Source organism: Pteropus medius, unplaced genomic scaffold (assembly GCF_902729225.1).
Source record: "Pteropus medius unplaced genomic scaffold, Ma_sr-lr_union100, whole genome shotgun sequence".
Taxonomy (NCBI): Eukaryota; Metazoa; Chordata; class Mammalia; order Chiroptera; family Pteropodidae; genus Pteropus; species Pteropus medius.
Window position 1 is genome coordinate 51,967,922 of NW_024344378.1, and position 20,326 is coordinate 51,988,247.

At 46.5% G+C, this 20,326-nt stretch overlaps 1 protein-coding gene across 1 annotated transcript in view; it reads left to right on the top strand.

Annotated features, from left to right (window-relative positions):
• The first annotated feature begins 373 nt into the window (after positions 1-373).
• Positions 374-20,326, top strand: part of ANXA11 (annexin A11) — a 40,990-nt gene continuing 21,037 nt past the window's right edge. Inside the window, exon 1 of the mRNA XM_039872218.1 lies at positions 374-602. The gene's annotated coding sequence lies outside the window, so the exon portion shown is untranslated. The remainder of the gene's footprint in view (positions 603-20,326) is intronic.

The window sequence follows — 20,326 nt, forward strand, 5'->3', positions numbered from 1 at the left end:
TCTCACCACCTCATTTCCGGTACTATTGGGTGATCTTTTTAATGTAGAAAGTTTTCTTTAAAGAGAGTCATGAACAATGGTACACTGGCCTGGAGGGGTTTTGGGAATCCCCTCCCCTAGAGTATAGCACTAGCGGAACCCATCATAGAAGGGAGGGGGGAAAAAAGGAGCTCCACGCTGACTTCGGGGAACTCCCAGCCGGGAGGAGCAGGGTCAGCGGCTTCCTTCCTATGGCTCCAGGAGCCGGCTCCTCGCCCAGTGGGCAAGGAAGGCTCTCACCTGGAGGCGGAACGGCTCGCAAACCATCCTCGTCAGTCCCCTGGTCCCGCCCTAGAACCAGCGGCTCCGCCCCGGGGTGCGTTTCCGCGGCAGCGCCTGGAGAGTTTTCCACGCGTCTGGCTCCTCCTCCCGCCCCTCCCTGACTGCTGCGGAGCCCGCGGGTCCGGAGTTCTCCCAGTGCCCTGAGTGCCCCCAAAGCCGGAGCCGGACCGAACTCCAGGCCGACCCAAGGCGCCGCGCTTGGGACGCCTGCGGAGAGAGCCGCTACTGCCCGCGTCCCCTTTCGCCCCACGCGGCCCCCCAGCTCCGTGACCCGAGGCCAGGTGAGTGAGGGTCCCCGGCCGGCCTAGGGCACGGGACTGGGCGGCGGCGGCGCACCATGGGCGCGGCGGTGAGACCCAGGACTACCCCGCCCTCCTCCTGGCTCGGCCCTGCGGCTTCCTGGTTGGCACAGCAAGGGTGGAGGGGAGAGGGTGCGGGTGTCGGGCCGGGCCAGGCCGGGCCTGGACGGGCTGCATCGGCATCATCAGCTTGATCAGTGGAGGGGACTGCCCTCCCGGTGGGACCCCCCCACCCCCACCCGCACCGCCTGGTCAGGGCCACATAATTGCGCCGAGTGGCCGGGGTCAAGGGCTCAGCAGGCTTGGGCCGCCCTGGGACCGGGTGATCCTGCGACCAGAAGACGACTGGCTGGTGTGGCTGGTGTGGCTGGTGGCCCTGTCCCCTCTGACACAGCTGAGTTTTCGAGCGTGTGTGTGCCTTTCCGGGAAAGGCTTACACTAAGGAGAGCTAGTAGAGGAGACTTCCTGTACGAACTTTCTTCCAGAACTGGAAGGGCACAAATTCGTGGAAACTGCTACTGTGGGAGTTCATTGTAAGGCACTTTATTTGAAGGAATGCGGGGTTCATCCCGGGTGCTGTGTTCACCTCTGTGTTTACCTTCTCTGCCTTTACCCCTTTTTCACTTTGGCGACAATTTCAGGGAAGAATTCTTGGACGTTTTTCTCCCTTGGGGTCCCAGCTCAGCCCTCTAACAAGGTAGAAGCTCTCTATTGTCTTAAAGGAGAGTTGTGAGGTTCCTCATCTAGAGAAGTTAAGCTAGCCAATGCTAACCCAAGGGGGAACAGTCTGTCAGGGACATTTTTGTCCCTGCCTCTCTAATCAGTGACCTTTCTGTGGAGATGGGCGTTTTAGGATAAACCCTGTTCTCTCTCCTAGCCCTTCAGTTTGTTCCCTGTTGCCCTGACCCAGGCACAGTAGTGGCATGAGGGGCAGATCCTCTGCCCTGCCCACACAACAGAAACAAACATTGCAGGGAAGGGCCAGGCTAAGTCTGGAAGCTGGACAGGCAGGGCATGTTACCTTGCTCACCCCTAACTGGCTCTCATTAAGGTCCTTCATTTCTTGCTTCAGTCAATTGTTGGGAATTCCAGGATTAACAGGTACCTTCCCTCAAGGCACTTTTAAAGCTGCAAGGTATTCCCCAATTAGAGAGGCAAGGCGAGGTGCCAGATCAACAAACATTGGGTGTCACCTTGGGCTCCTCATCCCTCCCTAATCTTATCTCTTACTAGTCTCCCTGCCTTTGGTTTCCTCCTCTTTAAAATGAGAGTCATAACAATACCTCCCTCACAGGATGATTGTAAGGATTAAATGAGTTAATATATTTCACAACCATATAGCTCAGGCACTGAACTGAACAAGTGGTGACTGTTATACCACACCTATGTGTCCCAGGTGGATGTCACTCAGATTAGACATAAGCTTACAGCAGACCCTGGTAACAAGTAAATATCTGTGAGTGTCAAAGATAATAATGTATTGCTATCACTTCCTTCATGGAGCCGAAGGTCTAGCGAGTTAAACTGCCCTTCTGACCCGTCCCTCTGTCTTAGCTCATGTTCTTCCACCCTCCTGGAATGCCCTCTCCTTCATTTCCACCCATTATTCACCACCCTCCTGGGAACCATCCCAGTGCCTGCTCCCAGCAGGAAAGGACAAGACATGCTGTGAGCCCATGCAGCTCTCTTTCTCCACTCCTTTGGCACTGACCTACTTCTCAGTACTAGCTTTGTATAGTATTTGTATGGCCACGTGTCTTATCTCTGTTCTGTCCTTTGTCTCCAGAGGGTGGGGACTGTTTGTTACTCATCTCACTGTACCCAGGATGGGCCTTGCCTAATGCGAATGCTCAGCAGATGCTAGTTGAGTGAAAGAGGCCAGGGAAGTAAGGTTTCTCTGTTGTTAAAATATTAGACCTTGAGATGGAAATGATTCCAGACTGAGAAGTGGGAGTAGGAGCTGACTGAGAGGCCAAATAGTAGGCCCTTTGACTCGTTTAGGTAGCTGGGGCAAGGATGACAGGGCCCTTTCTGGATTCCTGTTTCTAGAAGGCCAAGATAGATTAGTGATGCCTTGGTCACGTGATTTGGGGGAGGATGGGTAGTTTGAGATGAAAGAGTGAGAATTGAGTCAGAATAGGTTAGTGTGGGTTCTTTTTGAAAATTCACTGCAAAATGGGGGGCGGAGGGAAGCCACTGTGGGCAGGAGATGAGTGTGAAAACAATCTGTTCTGAGTGCTAGATGTTAGAGGCCCCAGGGCCTTTCTGGAGCTCTTCCTCCTTCTTTCCTCCACTTAGCTGCCATCTTTTCTCCTTGTAAACCTGAAGCAGTTCCTGGCACTTGGTCCTATGGGGACACTTGGGGGAGAGTCTGTATGAGTGTACCTCACAGTCATAGCCAAAGAAACACACTCGAGTTTCTCAGTTTTTTTTGTTTTTTTTTCTCCCTACAACACCCTCTCATCTCACTGCCCCAGGATATCAGGAATTTGAGTTGTATCTAGATAGGAAAGCTCTTAGAGGAAAGGAAGAAACTAAAGTTTCCTTGTTGAGAATTTGCATTTTTAAAAAGAGTTATTGAAATTCAGTGGCACTTTCTAATAACCAACAAAACAATGCCACTTTCGGCCTACTGACTCTGACCCATGTATGCTGTGGAATAAAGGTCCAGTGTTACCTAGTGGTTTCTGTTTGGGAGGATCCTAACAGTACAGCCTGAACGATGACTTGAACCACCGCTGACTGTGCTTCACCGATGTGAGAACTTAATGAATGAGGGCAACCAAGAAGTCAGGACAAACCATGTAGCCACACAGGCTCCCAATGTTCTGGATGGTAAAATGCCTACATCAAATGATTATTTGCAGAATCCGGTGAGAGGATGTTTACAAAAGTGTTTGAGATAAGTTGGGGCTGGTGATGACAATGGTGATATCTTGGGTGCATTACTGCAAGGAACCTTGAAGCTGGGGGTGGCATGTGCAGATGGTTGACGTCTATCTCTGATTCCTTAGTGTCTGGTCTTCTAGGGCAGCGGTCCCCAGCCTTTTTTGTCACCAGGGACTGGTGCTCCTCTGGGCATCTAATGCCTGATGATCTGAGGTGGAGCTGAGGCAGTGATGCTAGTGCTAGGGAGCAGTTGCAAATACAGATGAAGCTTTTCTTGTCTGCCTGCCTGTTGCTCACCTCCTGCTGTGCAGTCCAGTTTCTGACAGGCCACCGACAGATACTGGTCTATGGCTTGGGGGTTGAGGCTTGTGCTCCTGAATTTACCACGGCTTTAGCAGAACGGAAGGGAGGGATCACTCCTGAAATTGAGAAGGAAGTCAGGCGTCCCCAGCCTCTTGGAGCTGGAGCATGGGGAGAGACTGGCTTGAAGGTCAGTGAGATGAGAGCAATCTGAGGGGAGAGAGGAGAAGCTCAAAGGTCATTAACAGGGAGGTGGAGGGAGCATATGGCAGATTAAGCCCAGGGAGTGGCATCTCTGGGGGAAAAGGGTATGTATGTGGGGGAGCTGGTGGTAGCAGATGTGAGCTTGTTGTGTCCACCTAAAAGGTCACAGTTATTTTTAGGAAGTGGGTGACAAGGCTTGTTTCTCTTGAACTCAGCATTAGTGAGTACCCACTGTTTCCCTAGCCCCAGGCTGTGTGTACAAATGCAGGAGCCACCCCCACCCACCCTAGGTTGTCCCCCAGTTTGCCCTTGAGACATAGGACACAGGATGAGAACCTGTGTCTGGAGATGGGGAAGATCATGAATTCATTTTGGACATGTTGTGCTTGAGGTGCCTTCTGGATACCAAGTAGGCAAGTGGCTCTGGGGCTCAGGAGGGATCTGGGCTAGAAGAATATTTTTGTCTAGGTTGTGTCTGATGTTAAAAGCTTGGTGAAATTGAGGAACTCACCTGGAACAACTGTGAAAAAGAAGATGAACCGATAAATGAGCCAGAAAATGAATAGTTAGGGAGAAGGAAAACCAAGACATTATCCCACACAGAAGCCAGATGAGTCTGCTTCAGTAGGAGGGAGTGGCCAGCAGTGGCCAGGAAGTGACCTGAGAAGTAATGTGAAGAAGATTGGGCACCTTAGCTGCCACTTTTTGTGGGATGATTAGAGCAGAAGCCAGGTGGAATTAATTGGTAGGGGAGTAGCAGGAGGTGAGAATCTGGGGGTACTAAGTGTAGACAGCTTTGAAGGTACCATCAGCTTTGAAGGGGGAGAGAAAGATTGAGTGGTACTGGAGGAGGACTGCCTCGAGGGGTGTTTTTTTTTTCCCCCTCAACCCATTCTCCTCCCATTCCACCTGAGAAGTTAGCAGTGTGAATGACCTGTAGCAGAGGATCCCTCCATTCTCTCTCCAAGTCGTAGAGACACAGGCACCTGTAAAACTGCGTGTTTCCCCATATGGATTCATGCTGTACACCACACTCTGTAGCTTGTGCTTTTGATTAATTTATCATAGACAGTAACTCTGGGTGCTATTACTTCAGGCCAGTAGCAGCTGTGGAATGTTCTATATATAATGTTCAGATGTACCATAATTTATTCAACCTTTCCCTTATTGATGGATATGAGACCATTGACTATTTTTAAAACTTGGAACAGTTTTGAAGCAAACAACCTATAGGAGCTCGATTGGAATGTTATCGAATGTATTTATTTATAAGGATGAGAGAACATTTTTATATTAAATTTTCCAAATCAGGGACAGATCACAGACCTTGTAATATGTTTTTAATAGATAATTGTGAATGCGATTCTAACTGGATATGCTGGAATATAAATATATATAAATATACAGAGAGAATTTTTTGTATCCTTTCTACTTTTTTTGTGTTTCTCGGTCATTAATTTCAAACTTTATCTTTATTCATTCCTTCTTATTTTTGGCATATTTTGTTGCTCTACTTTTAATATATAAATTGGTTCATTTATTTTTAGTCTTTTAATTTAAAAAGCATATAAAGCTCCACATTTTCCATTGAGTACAGCACTAGCTAATGGGCTTTTGTATGAAATGGTCACCTTTCCATTGCTTTCTAGTTGTGTTATATAGATAAGTTTTGATCCAAGGATTATTTAGAAGATGGGGGTCCTGAATTTCTGAATAGTTTTGTGAGGTGTAGGGTATGATCGTATTTTATTGTTGACTGCTCTATTTGTTGGGTTATAACTAGTGAATGTGATCAGCAAAATCTCTTATCGAGCTGTATTAAGATTTTCTTTGTGGCCAACTACATGATCAATATTAAAAGGCTTCATGGACGTGAAAGAAGACTACGTCTTCTCTGTGGGACACAGACTTTAGAGATATCTGTGAACTTGAGCTTGTCCTTCATCTTGCTTATTGATCTGTTAAATTCTGAGAGATGTTTCAAAAACTCTCAGTAAAAATTCTTTTTTTAAGTCAGGCTCTACTCGTATTTGTTCTAGCTTTATGAATTTGGCCTTCACGTTTGATGGATGAAGATTTATCAAGCTATTCTTTGTGGATTGCACTCTGTGTCATTTGTTGCTTATTTAATGCTTTTGGCCTTTGGCCTTAAATTCCATATTATCTGTGTTTTAGGATAATATATTGCCAAGGATCTGGGAGAATCCCTTTTTCTTTACAGTCCAAAAATTAATAAATAAGTGCATTTTATAAGACAGTAAGTAAAAGGCTTAGAAATTTAGAGGCAGGCGTCAGTCAGAAGGGGATCAGGCATGCCCTTTGAGTTTCAATTCTGATTCATGTGGAGTTGGCAGTACTGGGTCTTCCCCATCTGCTTCTTAGTTCTCGGATTATCGTGAGCTCCCCCTTCTTGACTGTCCCAGTGGTCCCCTCGCCGATAACCAGATTTTCAGGAGGAATGGGTAAAATATGAGATTTGCCTGCAAACCCTCGGACAGGCCTGGTCCCTCTTTTCTCCCTTTGCGGTTTCTGCCTGTTTCCCTTAGGTACACGGAAATAAACAGCTCTGACTTGCAATTATATGTTTCCTTCCTTGTTTTGTGGCAGCAAGATGGACTTTCTCTGTTCCCCAAGGGCTATGACAATATAGTACACACAAAGGAGCCAGGGCCCAATGTCTGATGTAAAGACCTGGGCCCCAAGTCATACTCTTTTCTGTGCTGTGTTTTAAGTCACATGAACTGTTTAAAGGGTCTAGGATGGCTAAACCTTGTTGCACCATGAAATTCTAGTGAGTAGTTTTCCAAGTTCTGTTTTTTAAGATAAAGGCAAATGGCTGGAAAAACTGTCAGCCTCCTGAGGCAGTATTATTGAAAAATCCTCAACATATTTTTAATGTTAATATTTCCACTTCTAGTTTTCCCCTGTGTTTATTTCTTTTTGCCCAAACCTTAATCAGCACATGACTGCGGCCGGGGGAGGGAGAAAGGATGGTAGAAGACTGTGATGATAACAACAAACCTAATGAGGTGGCTTGTGTTTTTGGTAGAGAATTCAGACTGTTCACATACTAGATAGTCTTGATTTTATTTTTTACATCTTGTTTTCTGTTTATTATTATACTTGGATGTTATTTTCTGATTTCTGCTATCTTGGTTACATTTCTCATCATTGCTTTTTCCCACTCACCTGCATTAGGATTCAGGTTTGGCCATGAATTAAGAGAGGAGCTTATCTCTTTAGAAATTAGAATTCAAGGTTAATAGCTGTCTGTTCCATAAGGTTGTCCAGGCACCACACTCATATGTAGAAATGCTCCCAGCATTCTCTAGGGCTATGGTTTTCAAACTTGAGCATATATAAGAACGGTTTGGAAGGTTTGCTAAAACAAATTCCTGGGCCCCACTCCTAAAGGTTCTGATTTAGGAGGTCTGTGGTAGGGCCTGAGAATTTTCATTTCTAATAGGTGCCTAGGTTGTACCGATGCCACCAGTCTGCGGACCACACTTTGGGTTTCACTGCTCTTCGTCGTTTGAGGCACTTCGCTTACCTGTCGGGCCCAAGACGGCTGACTTTCACATCTCCATGACAGGGCCCTGCGTGGCTGCCAGGGAGGCTCTGAAACAGCCCATATTTGGGGTTGCCATGTGCCAGACTACAGTTAATGTACTGTTGTAGAAGAAAGAGGGACAGATGGTTTAAGGGGGGACAGCCAGAAGTTTCTGGAACACCACCCCCGCTGTCCTTAATTTGAAGCTACTACTGTGCTTTTCAGTGTTGCCATTAGCTAAGCCAGTGTTCCTCAGGTTAGGAAGTAGGAATGATGTCTCATGACAGTGACGAACCAGTAGGCAGTGCAAGGCGTGGTGGCCTTCGGTCGTATCAGCTGGTGAGGGAACGGGCAGGCCGCTGCCGCCGCTCTGAGAGTCCTCCCTGCTTTCTTCAGGCTGTTCCCAGTAGTCTGGCAGCCACACATTGTGCCACTTAGAGCTACCTCCTGATCTTACACGGCCCATGGGATTAGGGGGCCCCTCCAAGACCCAACTTTGGGATGGAGAGTATCTTGCTGTGCTTCCTCGCACAACTTGCCTCCCTCAACTCCAGATATTACACATATATTACTATTTCCAGTAGAGCTTGGGGGCAGAAGTCATTTGAACCCTGAACTGCACTGGGGCTGACGGTTAGGTGGCTCCTAATGCCCCAATGAGATCAGAACGAGTGGCTGCCAACCCTGTGCTCTGCTGCTGTTAACTCATAGAGAGGTGAACCTGGGGAGAAGCAATGTCACAGAGGCTTATCCGGAACAGATGACACTTTCTGTGTGACTCGATTATTTAGGAGGCAGCAGTCCTTTTCTCGTTCTGTCTTTCCCAGGGTAGCCTTTACATTTCCTGAGTTCATTCTCCAGCTGGGAAGGTGGAGTGGAGCCCAGAAGTGTGCTGAGAATGGGGGAGCCAGCCTGGGCCGTATGCATCTGCCTGGAAGTGGAGAAACATGGTTCTAGTGTTTGTCCTGCCCCAGCCAGTCCTGGAACCTCTGGCGGGCCCCTCTGCTCTCTGGGCCTCAACTCCCACCTCAGTAAAATGAACCAGTTGAACCAAATGATTTCATGAAGGCCACCTTTCAGCTTCACTGTTGTAAGGATTCCCGTGTGATCCAAATGCCAGTGCACAGGGAATTGACTTTTTATTTCTAAAAGATGTCTTTCAGAACCTGCTTGCTCAAGTTCAGTCTGTTGGTTGGACCTAGACACTGCCCAGGTGCCAGTCTCCCAACCTGTTTTGCCGGGACTTCTCCAGTCTAGGCAGCCCCAGGTACCAGCCCTGGAAGAGCAGCATCTGAGGCACTGCCTAGGTAATGATTGATAGAGGCTCCAGCTATTCTTAATTCATAATTCATGGCGTGTGGGTGGGGGGTTGAATGTTTAACAGCACCTTCTGTGGGCTTTTTGTTCAGTGCCTGGGAAAATACATTCAAGGTTGATGGAGCGCTGCCCTGGGGCTCCCTGGCTTGTTCCTGTGACCCATACCTCAGAGGTGAGGCAGAGCCCCACAAGGGCAAGGCACTGGAGTTCTGCAGTCCCTGCAGAGAGTAGCGCCACGTACCTCTTTCCTAGCAGAGTTATGGATGTTTATACACCCTTGAAGTCCTGTCTTTGCATGAGAGGGAGAGAGGGGAATGTCCTAGATGTGTCTTCTGCCCCCAGAATTCTTTGAGCCCACGTATCTGAAGCTCTGATCAAAGAGGCCATCAGAATAGGTGCCACCCAGGGTGTGGAAGAGATGAATCAGGGTACACTGGTGTCCTGTCAGTGTGTGTCAAATACCTCACTGGGCCTGGCTCTGTGCTAGCTGGTGGCAGAGGGAGGAGAGGCCTGTCCTATAGCCTGGGCACTGACTCTCACTGGGAGGCCTAGGAAAAAGTAATTCTGGCTCTGGCACTAGTTGGATGCCTGACCCTTGCTTGTCAAGAATCGTTTATGAACCTTAGTTCCCTCGAGGTGATAATGCTTATCTTATAGCAACATTGTGAAAGTTAATGAAGGATATATAATGAGATAATATACATGCCTCTTCTAGTTACTGGAAAAACAGTATTATTAGAACACTGGAGGACATAGAAAAAAAACATTTTAGGCCAAGTGCTGGTAAGTTCCAGGAATAGTGATCATTGTGGATAGAGAGATCAGGGTGGGCTGCCTGGAAGTGGGGTCTCATCAGGCCTAAAGGAAGGCCAGGATTGATATAGGTTTAAGGAAGAAGGCTTAAAGGAGACAGAACAGGCCAGTTTGAGGGGCTATCTGAGAAGAACTCCTGAAGATGCAAAGTGCTGAGGTATCAGCTTAGTTGAGCTTTGGACGTGCATTTCCTGCAATTTTTTTCATCACAGATATACCTCTGGGAACCTTCCATTTTCTTGACATGACAGGGTCATTTTCTTGACCCAGGGCCCTTTGGCAGAGCTTAGGATCCCATTTGCATGGGGGTCAGCCCATACCTGAGATCTGAAAGAGAATCTTCTCCTTCAGTACAATCTGTAGGCTATGACGGGGATTTATTTTCAGCTTCCAGCTGTACAAGGCTGGCTGGGGACCTTGTCGCCATTAGAAGAACAGCCCTCAGTGAGTGCTGTTGAAGGAACAAAGGGGTTCTATGGAAGGTAACCTCACAGGGTGATTGGATCATAAATTCCTAACTGGGCAGGTCATGGTGGGTACAGTCACACCCCTGGCCTATAACTTCTTTAGTAAAATGTTTATCTTTGCCTTAAGCAAGCCCTGTCCATTGTCTGTGCATCTAGGGTTAACACACCTTTGAAGTAAGTGGTAACCACCCTCAAGAAAGCACATAATCTGTTAACTGTCCTACAATCCAATCCCTGCCTTTATCCCACCCCATCCACGCCTTCTTGTACTCTTCCTTACGGTCCCTCCTTAACTACTAGTGCCTGAAAGAAGCTGCAAAATTATTACTCTCATGTTGTTGCCGCCAGCCCCCAATAGATACGGACCACCAGAAACCAGAGAGTTATAGGAAACACACTCTTTATTCAGCCAGCTGGGTCTGCCAGGGGTACACAGACCCCAAATTAAGCAGGCCTGAAGTATAGAGGTACAAGGTTTTTAAGCCCTAAACCCCATTTTTCATTCTGTCTGAACACAAAGATCTATTTTTCTTCTATTCACTACCTGTCAACCCACAGGTCGGATGTGCAAGCGGGGGTACAGAAGCAGAAAGCTTGTTGTTAGAATGTTATGTTCCCATGGGTGATAACCAAGCAGTAATTTACCAGCCAGCACACTCAGAGCATTTGAGATCTTGCTCTCTGGCACATAAACTCTTATAAAAATTGTCTACAGGTTGGAAGTTTTTTTCGTCGACAGTGCTGTTTGGAGGAGAGTGTTCCTGGAGGTTCTTGGCAAGACAGGGGTGCCTCGGCCACTGGGAGCAAATAGATAACTCTCTCAGGACTTCTGGGTTTAAAGGAACTGGGGTTTTCCAAATCTATTTGAACAGAACGGGAGGACTGGGTGGTGGTCGTATCAGGGCCTCCCTAGTAGAGGCCAAGGGACTTCCTGCTGCCTTTAGATCTTTAGTCTTACCCACCATCCCTCTCCCCCCAGTTTATTGTGAGAGAATCTGTGACAGACTGTCATATGAAGGTGAGGTGGCTCATGCATCTTAGCTGGCAGGGCCCTGGTGACATCTATTCCTTTGATTACAAATGCAGGTGTCTTCAGGGACAGCCCAGGTAGGGACAGTGGGCAGCTGAAGCAGGCATACCTGGCTGAAGGGAGCAGCTGCTTTAGCCATAGCTGTGTGCCACCACCCAGAAATGTAGGACCCTTGTTGACAGGTCTGCTGTTTTTCCAGTCAAAAAAAAAAATGAAGTCAGAGAGTCTCATTTGTAGCCCTGGCCATCCCCATGAAGAAATGTGTTAACTACAAACCCGTCACAGAGCCCCAGATTCTGGGCAGCACTTCTTTAATAGATGAGGGAGAGGGATGCCCAGGAGAGCCTTGAGTTTGTCCATCAGAGAGAATTGTTTTTGTAGACACTTCTACCCATCCTCAGCTCCGAAGATTGAATTTCCTGGTTCTGAACCTTATCTCCATTCTTCCTGGGAATGGCTCTTAACATTCACTGGTGTATTTTCCTGTAACTGCTCTATTCTGTTTCTCTCTCTGCCTAGAGAGAGGCTGGAGCGTGCCAGGACTTTGTTTTCCTTCTCTGTCTCCTGGGAGTCTAGCCCAGAGGTGGAATTATTATGAAGCTAATAGAAATTCAAACTCAGACTTCACCCTTTTTTGCCCCATCCCACCCCTTCACGTGCCTGTGACCCTTCCAAGGCCCTGGGAGGGGCCTTAGCAGTGAATTCACAAAGTTAAATGGTTTTGTAAAATTTATCAAAAAATGTTGTTATGTGTTCAATTTCTTAAAGAGGGCCCCTAAAACTGTACAGGTTCCAGGCCCCACATAACCCGGACCTCCCCTGTAGATGCTGGTAAACCCCAGCGATTGGTTGGTGTCCTGCCTTTTGGACGTGAGCTCTTAACTTGGGGGCAGGAGGTAGGGGTCCTGGGCCAGCCTTATTAGGATCTTGCTGTGTCACCTTGGCATGTCAGTTCCCCCTCTTTGGTTGTCAGTTTCCCCATTGTGCAATGATAGCAGAGGTGGGGGTGGGTGGGAGGTAACTGAGTCATCTCTAGGGCTGAGTGACCTTTGGTGATGCAGTTGCCTAGTTCTTGCATGACTGCCCTGCAGTCTACTGAGAACTTTTTCCTCCCTAGAGTAATTGCATTGCTGGTTGGGTGTGTCTGGCCTAGTCACATAGAGCACACTCAAAAGCATTGAGTCTTACCATGGTGATTCATGTTGACTGATAATACTAGTGAGCAAAGCTTTCTTGAGCTCTTATTGCCAGACCTGCAGGAAAAGAGAGTTCCCGGTGCCTCCTTTCTCAGTTTAGGAGGGTATTGCTGTGGTCTTAGTGGTTTGTTACGTCCCTTGTCAAAGAAAACTTTCTGAATGGGGTGACTTGTGCATAGATCTCTTACACCAAGAGAGCAGAGGCCTTTTCAAAGAAGATGCCATGGAAAGATCTAAAGGGAAGGAGAGGAGCAGTGGTCACTGTATGTATTTTCTATTGCTGCTGTAACAAATTACCACAAATTTAGTGGCTTAACAATCGCAACTTTTTTGGGAGTAAAATGTACATAGCATAAAATTTACCATTTTAACCATTTTTTAGGTGTACAGTTGTGTGACATTGTGAGTACATTCACATTTTTACATACCCATCACCACCATCCATCTGCAGAACATCTTCCCAAACGGAAACTCTGTACTCATTAAACAATAACTCCCCATTTCCCCACCCCTAACCCCAGACTACCACCCTTATACTTTGCCTGAATTTGACTACTCTGGGTACCTCATTATAAGTGCAATCATATTGTATCTATCTTTCCGTGACTGGTGTTATAAAACAAAATTCAACCAAGTAAATTTGAAGATCTAATTGGCTTTATTAGGGGATTTGTGAATCTAGCAGCTGAAAGGGTACTCTGAGGGGTTGTACAAAATGGAAGTTTTTTTGTAGGAAGAAGGGCGAGGCAAAGGAGCTATTAAGAAAAGATTATTTGGGGGCCTGAACAACTTTTTTGGGAGGAGGAGAATGGAAGGGTTTTTATCATGCAGATTGCCTCTTTCTTTGATAGGGGCGAGGCTGGGTGGAGAGGGCCCATGGACAGAGGTAATCTGGGACAGATTACCTCCTTCACATTGACCAGGAAGTTCCAGACCTATAAGATTATGTTTCTGATGGGGGGGCGGGCGTTGAAACTGCAGCTAGATTAGATATTGAATCTAGGTTTGTTATCATAGGCTTCTAGCATGAGCCATGCCATTTTGGGCCTGTGGTTCTTTTTCTTTAAAGCTGGCATATTTCACTTATATAATCAAGGTCAATCCATGTTGTAGTACATGTCAGAATTCTTCCGTTTTCCAAATAATATTCTGTTGATAGACATTTGGGTTATTTCCACATTTTGGCTGTAGTGAATAATACTGCTATGTACATGGGTGTGCAAATATGTTTGAGTCCCTGCTTTCAGTTCTTTTGGGTATATGCCCAGAAGTGGAATTGCTGGATCATGTTTAATTTTTAGAGGAACTGCCCTACTGTTTGCCACTCGGCTGTATCATTTTTACCACATGACTTTTGTGTCGTACAGTTTTGTCTCATGGTTCTCACAGTGCTTGTTGACAGGGTTGTATCTTTTCTGGAGACTCTAAAGGAGAATCTGTTTTTTTTTTTTTTTTTAAATCTTTTCCAGCTTCTAGAAGCTATCTGCTGCATTCCTTAGCTCAGAGCCCCTTCTCGCAGCCTAGGGAAAGAATTTAACACACGCCAAAGTTAAGAGTCAGGATAGTTTATTAGAAAAGGGATAACATTCCACAGAGTGTGGTCTCTCAGAGGCAGAGGGTGAGGGGGACCCCTCTTACTCTCTGGGAATTCAGTTCATACATCATTCTTTACTTTCTATGAGTTACAGTTTAAAGACTTTATTTACCCATTTCCTTTGATATGGACATATAGTGAGGAAGGGGAAGGGGAAGGGGAAGAGTATGTAGCCTGAAAGGTCTGCTGGCAGTTCCCAGCCTTTAATCCATAGGTTCCCCATGGTTTTCACCACAGGGAATGACTCTTGGTTCCTGTTTCCCCTCCCACAGGTGTGGGGAATGGGTTGTTAGCTCTCCCAGCAGAAATCTTCCTTTGTTCTGCAGGTGTCCTCCTGGCCTGGCTGCAGGGCTGATCAGCATATTGCAGTCTCTGAACGCAGTTTGAGTTAACATTTTTATTCTCTTGCCTCCTCCCTACATTACCTCTCACGCTCTTATCTTTTCCTTTTTCATCGTTATTTCTCCTTTCTTTTCATCCTTAGCACAACCAGGAAAGGACTCCTATAATTAGATAGGGCCCACCTGGATAATCTAGGCTAGTCTCCCGATCTTAAGGTTGGTAACCTTAATTACATCTGCAAAGTCCCTTTTGTCATGTAAGGTAACGTAGTCACAGGTTCTGGGGGATCAAGGTGTGAACCTTCTGTTGGGATATTTTCGAAGGACGTAATCAAGGAACCTGAGGGTAGTTTGATCTTGGGCTTTGAAAAGCCCTCCCCTCTTTTCCTTTTCCTTCCCATATTGTCCTGACCACCCCTCCCCCATGTGGGCGGGACACCTGGTAGAACAAGTTTGAGTGGTTGTCCAGGATCTATGATGACCCTTTTTCTCCTCTCCAAACATCAGAACTTGGCCTTTTTAGCCTCTTGAGAGAGAACAGCACTGGGTAAAGCTGGTCACAGAGTGAAGAGAGCTGTCCGTACTTTACAAAGGTCTTTCCTGTTTTTATTTCATTCAGCCCTCACGGTAACTCCAAGGTAGATGGGTAGGTCATACATATCTTTGCAGACAGCTTAGAAATTCAGAGATGTTAAGTTGTCAGCGTGTGGCGGAGTTAGGACCCAGACCATAGCTCCCAGGCTAATGCTTTTTAAGGAGTAAGTTAAAATTAACTGAGTACCTACTATCTGCTAATAAGCAATATGGTAGAAAGCTATATGTATGTATCAGTGCATCAGATCCTAACAGCCAAATAGTCAGATAGGTGTATATTTTCCAATTTTACAGGTAAGGAGAAAGCCAAAAAAGTCAAGCAACATGCTCAAGGTTATACAGCCAGCAAGGTGGCAGAGCTGGGATTGGAATCATTGTCATTGTACTTTAATCCCTGTGTACAACTAAGCCCCATGTGCCACCCTGGTTCCCTAGCAGCAGTGTTATAAGCTGTGGGCTGTGGGTAAAATTCATGCAGCAGAGCCAAGAAGTCTCTTGTGACTGCCCTGTGATGTTTGTGGCTCTTGATGGGGGAGTGTGAGTTGTGCGAAGATAGGGAAACTGATTTAGAGTGTGGGAGAGAGAGTAACTGGGGATGGTAGAAGGACCTGCAGAGAATTGGGGTTGGAGGTTCTGAGACCCAGTTTCGGTGATGTTTAGGCTGTGTAACCTCGGATGAGCTGCTCAGCTTCCCCCTTCCTCGCCCGGATGAGGGAGGGTTCAGAGAAGGAGCTCCCCAAGTTCCCTTCCAGCTAAGAAGAGGTCGCATTGTCCAGACAGTAACTGCTGCTGGGTTTGGAGTGTGGGGTACCTTTGTGGGCAGAGGTGATCCTGGAGAAACAACACGTGGGTTGGACTTTGCAGGAAAAGGAGGGATTTGAGAGCTAAGTGGAGCAGCAAGGGGGGCTCAGAAACCTTTGGGACTTGTGCTTGGTTAACGTCTGCTCATCCTTCCTACTCTGTCTCTCAGGCTGGTCCTGGGAGGAGCCCCTTCTGATCACGTGGTGTAATTGGGAGCAGCTCCCCCTGACCCCGTGCGGAAGTGGTGAAACAAAGACACCTGAACTGCACTTAGAAACACAGACCACAATTTCTCTTTTTTGAGGGGGATGGAGCAGAGTGTTTAGTGTTAATTTTAAGTTCTGATTACACCTTGAACTTAGGACTTGGGTGGCAGGCTTTTTCCGTTGCCCTCATTGTCTGTTGCAAGAACCTTGGTGTCTACTCGGACCGTGGCTTGAGTCCCCGTCATGTTCTGGGCCTGGATGTCAGCCATATATTGACACCATGTCTGGGTTCACCTTCTTCCCCTGTGGCCCACTTTCTATTTCTCAGGAATCCCGAATTGGGGTTGTCATTTGACTACGTGTTGGCACTTCCAGAATCCTGTTTGGTGTGGGCGGGTGTCAACAGGGACTCTCTCTCTGAACAGGAATGAGCCAGGTTTGCCAGAGAGCTGTGCTCTTGCAGGGGTTGGCAGGGAGACATCTTGTGCGAATCTTTGTGAATGTGAAAGTGGTCTTTTCTGTCTCAGTTCCAGGGACCTGGTCTGGAAAGGCAGCTGAGAGAAAATGAGTTTGTTCTTGAGGTGGGGGTGGAGGGGAGTAGAAATATAGTCGGTATTTACAGAGGATTGGTTCCAGGACCTCCAGGGATACTGAAATCCAAGAATGTTCAAGTACCTTATATAAAATGGTATAGTGTTTACATATAAGCCGCACATATCTGCCCATATAACTTTAATCTCTAGATTATTTATAATACCGAATACAATGTAAATACTATGTAAATAGTTGTTATACTATATTGTTTAGGGATCTACTTTCTGGAATTTTTTTTTTCTGAATTTATTTCATTCACAGTTGGTCGAACCCATGTGATACAGGTTAGAGTGACTCCCCCTGAAGAGAGATTCAACTCCTACACTGAGAGAAAGGAAGGGTCCTTGGCTCTACACAGGAAAGAATTCAAAAGTGAGCCAGAGTTAAAGACAAAGGAAAGTTTATTAGAGAAGAAATAACACTCCATAGACGGAGCGTGGTCTCCTCTCAGAGTTAGAAAACGAGACCCCGGGTATTTAGGAAATTGGGTGTATATGTTTCTTAGTTTCTATGCAAACTTACTGATTAAAGGGAGTAAAGAATGGAATGAATGGTTGGGTTTATCTATAACTTGTGCAGGGTACAGCTTGAGGTCTTCCTTTTCCTGTTTTTTCTTTCTGGTAAGGGCAAGCAGTTGTTGGTAGTCTCAGCAGGAATCTTCCTGGGTTCCTTGCAGTCTGGCTGAACAGCTAATCAGCCACATTCCAGGTCTAACAGCACGTAGAAGGCTCTGATTTCTACTTGGTTTAACATTTAGTCAATTTGTGTAGTTCTCATGCCTCTTCCCTATGTCATATAAATGCAGGACTTGAGGATATGGTAGGCCAAAGGTACTGACAACAGGCTCCTGGGTGCCCACAGGTCAGGAGCTTTGTGCAGGCCGAGGCCCTGCTTCTGCCTGTCCCTCTTTCCAGGCAGGTTTCTTCTCCAAGAGACCATTTCAAAGGAGCTCCCAACCTCCCCTCACAGTCAGCATCTTGTCTCTGTTCCCCACTTTCCTCATTCTTGGAGCTTGGGCCAGGCCCTGAGCACCCAGGCATGCAGAGGGGATGACAAGAAAACATTGCCAATTTCCTGTTTTTGGTTTCTTCTTGGAGAGATTGGAAAATCCAGCACAGCCATGCCCTGGACTTGCTGCTGCAGGGCTGGGCCTGGTATGGCAGAAGTAACCGGCAGACTTCACTCCTCCCATCGTCAGCCCTTCATACGATCCTGACTCTCCCACCTCTCCTGTTACTCCCCCACCCCCCACTCCATCTTCTCTCTGCCCTCACATTTCTCATCCTGAGTATTATCAAAAAGCCCAAGGTCCTCTGGGATTCTTTAGTCACGTTTGCTATTTTATACTGGGAAAACTGATACAATGAGAGATTAAGTGACATCATGAGAACATATTTGATGTGAAACTGTTACCATCGACATTTTACAGATTTGGAAAACTGAGGCCCAGAAAGACTAAGGAGCCTGCCCAAGATCACACACCTGGTAGAAAGCAGAATTGGGATTTGAACTAGGGAAGCCTGGCTTTAGAGTTCATGTTCTTCCTACCACCACCCCACACTGCCCTTAGTGTGAGGTACCTGGGATCATGGTGAAATCTGACATCTTGATTCCTGATCCCTTGCTGTTTCATCAATCAGTGTTTTTAAAGTTTCAGTCTTTGAAATACTAGTTTTTGGAGCCTGTGGGCTTTGTAAGGAGGTAAAGCCTAGGGGTAAAAGCCCTGGGCTTTGCAGACTGACTGCCTGGGTTTGAATTCTAGCTTAGTCATTTACCAGCTGTAACCTTGTGCAACTTAAGAATCTTTCCATACCTCAGTTCCCTTATCTCTAATATGGGGATCATAATCTTAGTATTCGCCTTCTAGAGTTGTTGTAAAGTTAAATTCCATGTAAAACACTTAACACAGTGCCTAGTACATAATAAGTAGTCGATAAATGTTAACTATTATTATTGCTTATTAAATTTGGGAAATTTGGTGATGAAATTAAGCAAGCTCTTTTGTTATAGGACTTCTCAGAGCCTTTATTACATTATTCTGAATTGGCACTTTTTTGGAAGGGATGTAGTAGGCAGCATTTTCCAAAATTTTTGGACAACTGTTCTTTCTCTCTTTTTTTAGTCGGGTACCTGATAAATTCTTAACTTGCAAGATGTTTAGTATCAGAGAACACAGTTCAGGAAGCACTGAGCTGTACATCATAAGTCTGTTATTGCTTGGCAAGACTAAGCTGGGGATGAGGATCTAGGTTAGACCTGAGCCAGACTTTGATTCTGTATGGAAGAGCTTGGGCTGTGCCGGGCCTCTCTCTTCCCCTCCCCATAGGTAGGTGATGTAAGCTGAGGCTTCTGAGGGTTTCTGGAACCGCCCAGCCATGAGCAATGACCTTGGCTAACCCTACTTCAAAGTACAGTTACTGCACTGTCTTCCTTTTGCTATTGGAGGAGGGATTTTGAAGTAGGTCACCAACTGCAGAACTGGCCGAGACCTCCAGACAAGCCAGCCACGCTCAGGTTAAAATGATCACAGGTTTTGCAGCATGGAAGGCAGCTCTGCTCTCAACATGCTGAGTTCTAGTGCGTTTGTGACTTGAGTAAGCCGTGTCTCTGGCATATTTTAGCTACAAAACCGAGGTGGTTGGCAACTAGATAAACTTCAAGATCCCTTCCAGTGTGGACATTTTAAGAGTCTATGAATCTAGGATGGGGGTGAAACCTAAAGAGGTGTCTCCTTCAGGAGTCATAAAACTTAAGAGGAGGGATGAGCCCTGAGAGGTGAAGCCCCCAGTTACACCCATGGGATAGTGAGATCTGTGGAGGTGGGGACCTGGCTCCAGGTCAGGTCCCTGGTTGGGATGTTTTTCTGTGTAAAATTCTTGGAACCAGATGACCTTAAACAGACATTTCTGACTTGGGCCCTATTTATGTGCGGCTTTGGGTTGTTGCCTCTCACTGTCCAGCACAGTGATCTGGGAAGGAGTGCCCAGTGCTCCCGGGTGGGGGGCTGGGGGTGGGGTGGGTATATGGAGGCCAGGAACTGCCCAGACAGGCATCTTCATCTCCCCAACAGCAATCAGGTTTGCCAGGTAGGAATGTAGATGACTAATTACAGTGAGCCTGACCAAACCTAGCTTTGTTCTGGAGCAAGGAGAGTTTGCAGATAAGCAAATAAATATTTTGTTTTTTAGAAAATTATACATGAACATACATATATATGAACATACATAAACTAATATATATGTACATATATATATACACACACACACACACAGACACTTATGCATATACATTTATGTGTGTGTATTATATTTTTTGGTCTTGAATTATACTTTAGAAAATGCTCAGTGGTGACCTTTGGGTAGGGGGTTAGAGGGGAGAGTGACTTTTGCATTTCACTTTGTACCTTTCTGTTCTGTTTGAATTTCCCTACAGTGTACTTGTATTCCTTTTATTTTTTAATTTTTTAGAGCAGTTTTAGGTTCACAGCAGAGTGGAGTGGAAAGTGCAGATTTTCCATACGACCCCCTGACCCCCTCCCCCGCCCCCCTGCCACACACATACGTGCAGCTCCCACCCCTCCTTTTTCTTCCATGTCCCTGGAAGTCGTGCAGGACACCAGAAGATGTTCAGGGTGCAGAGCCCAGCCTGTGTCTCCATCTCTCGTTGTTGAGTGCAGGTTCTTCTTCTGGTTGATTTTGCTTTTTCTCCAACACGGCACTCCTAGATTCCTGTGTTTGGGGACTCCGGCTAGTGCCCTTGTGGGACCCTTGAAATTTAATGGTATACTTGTGTATATACACACAGCTTTAG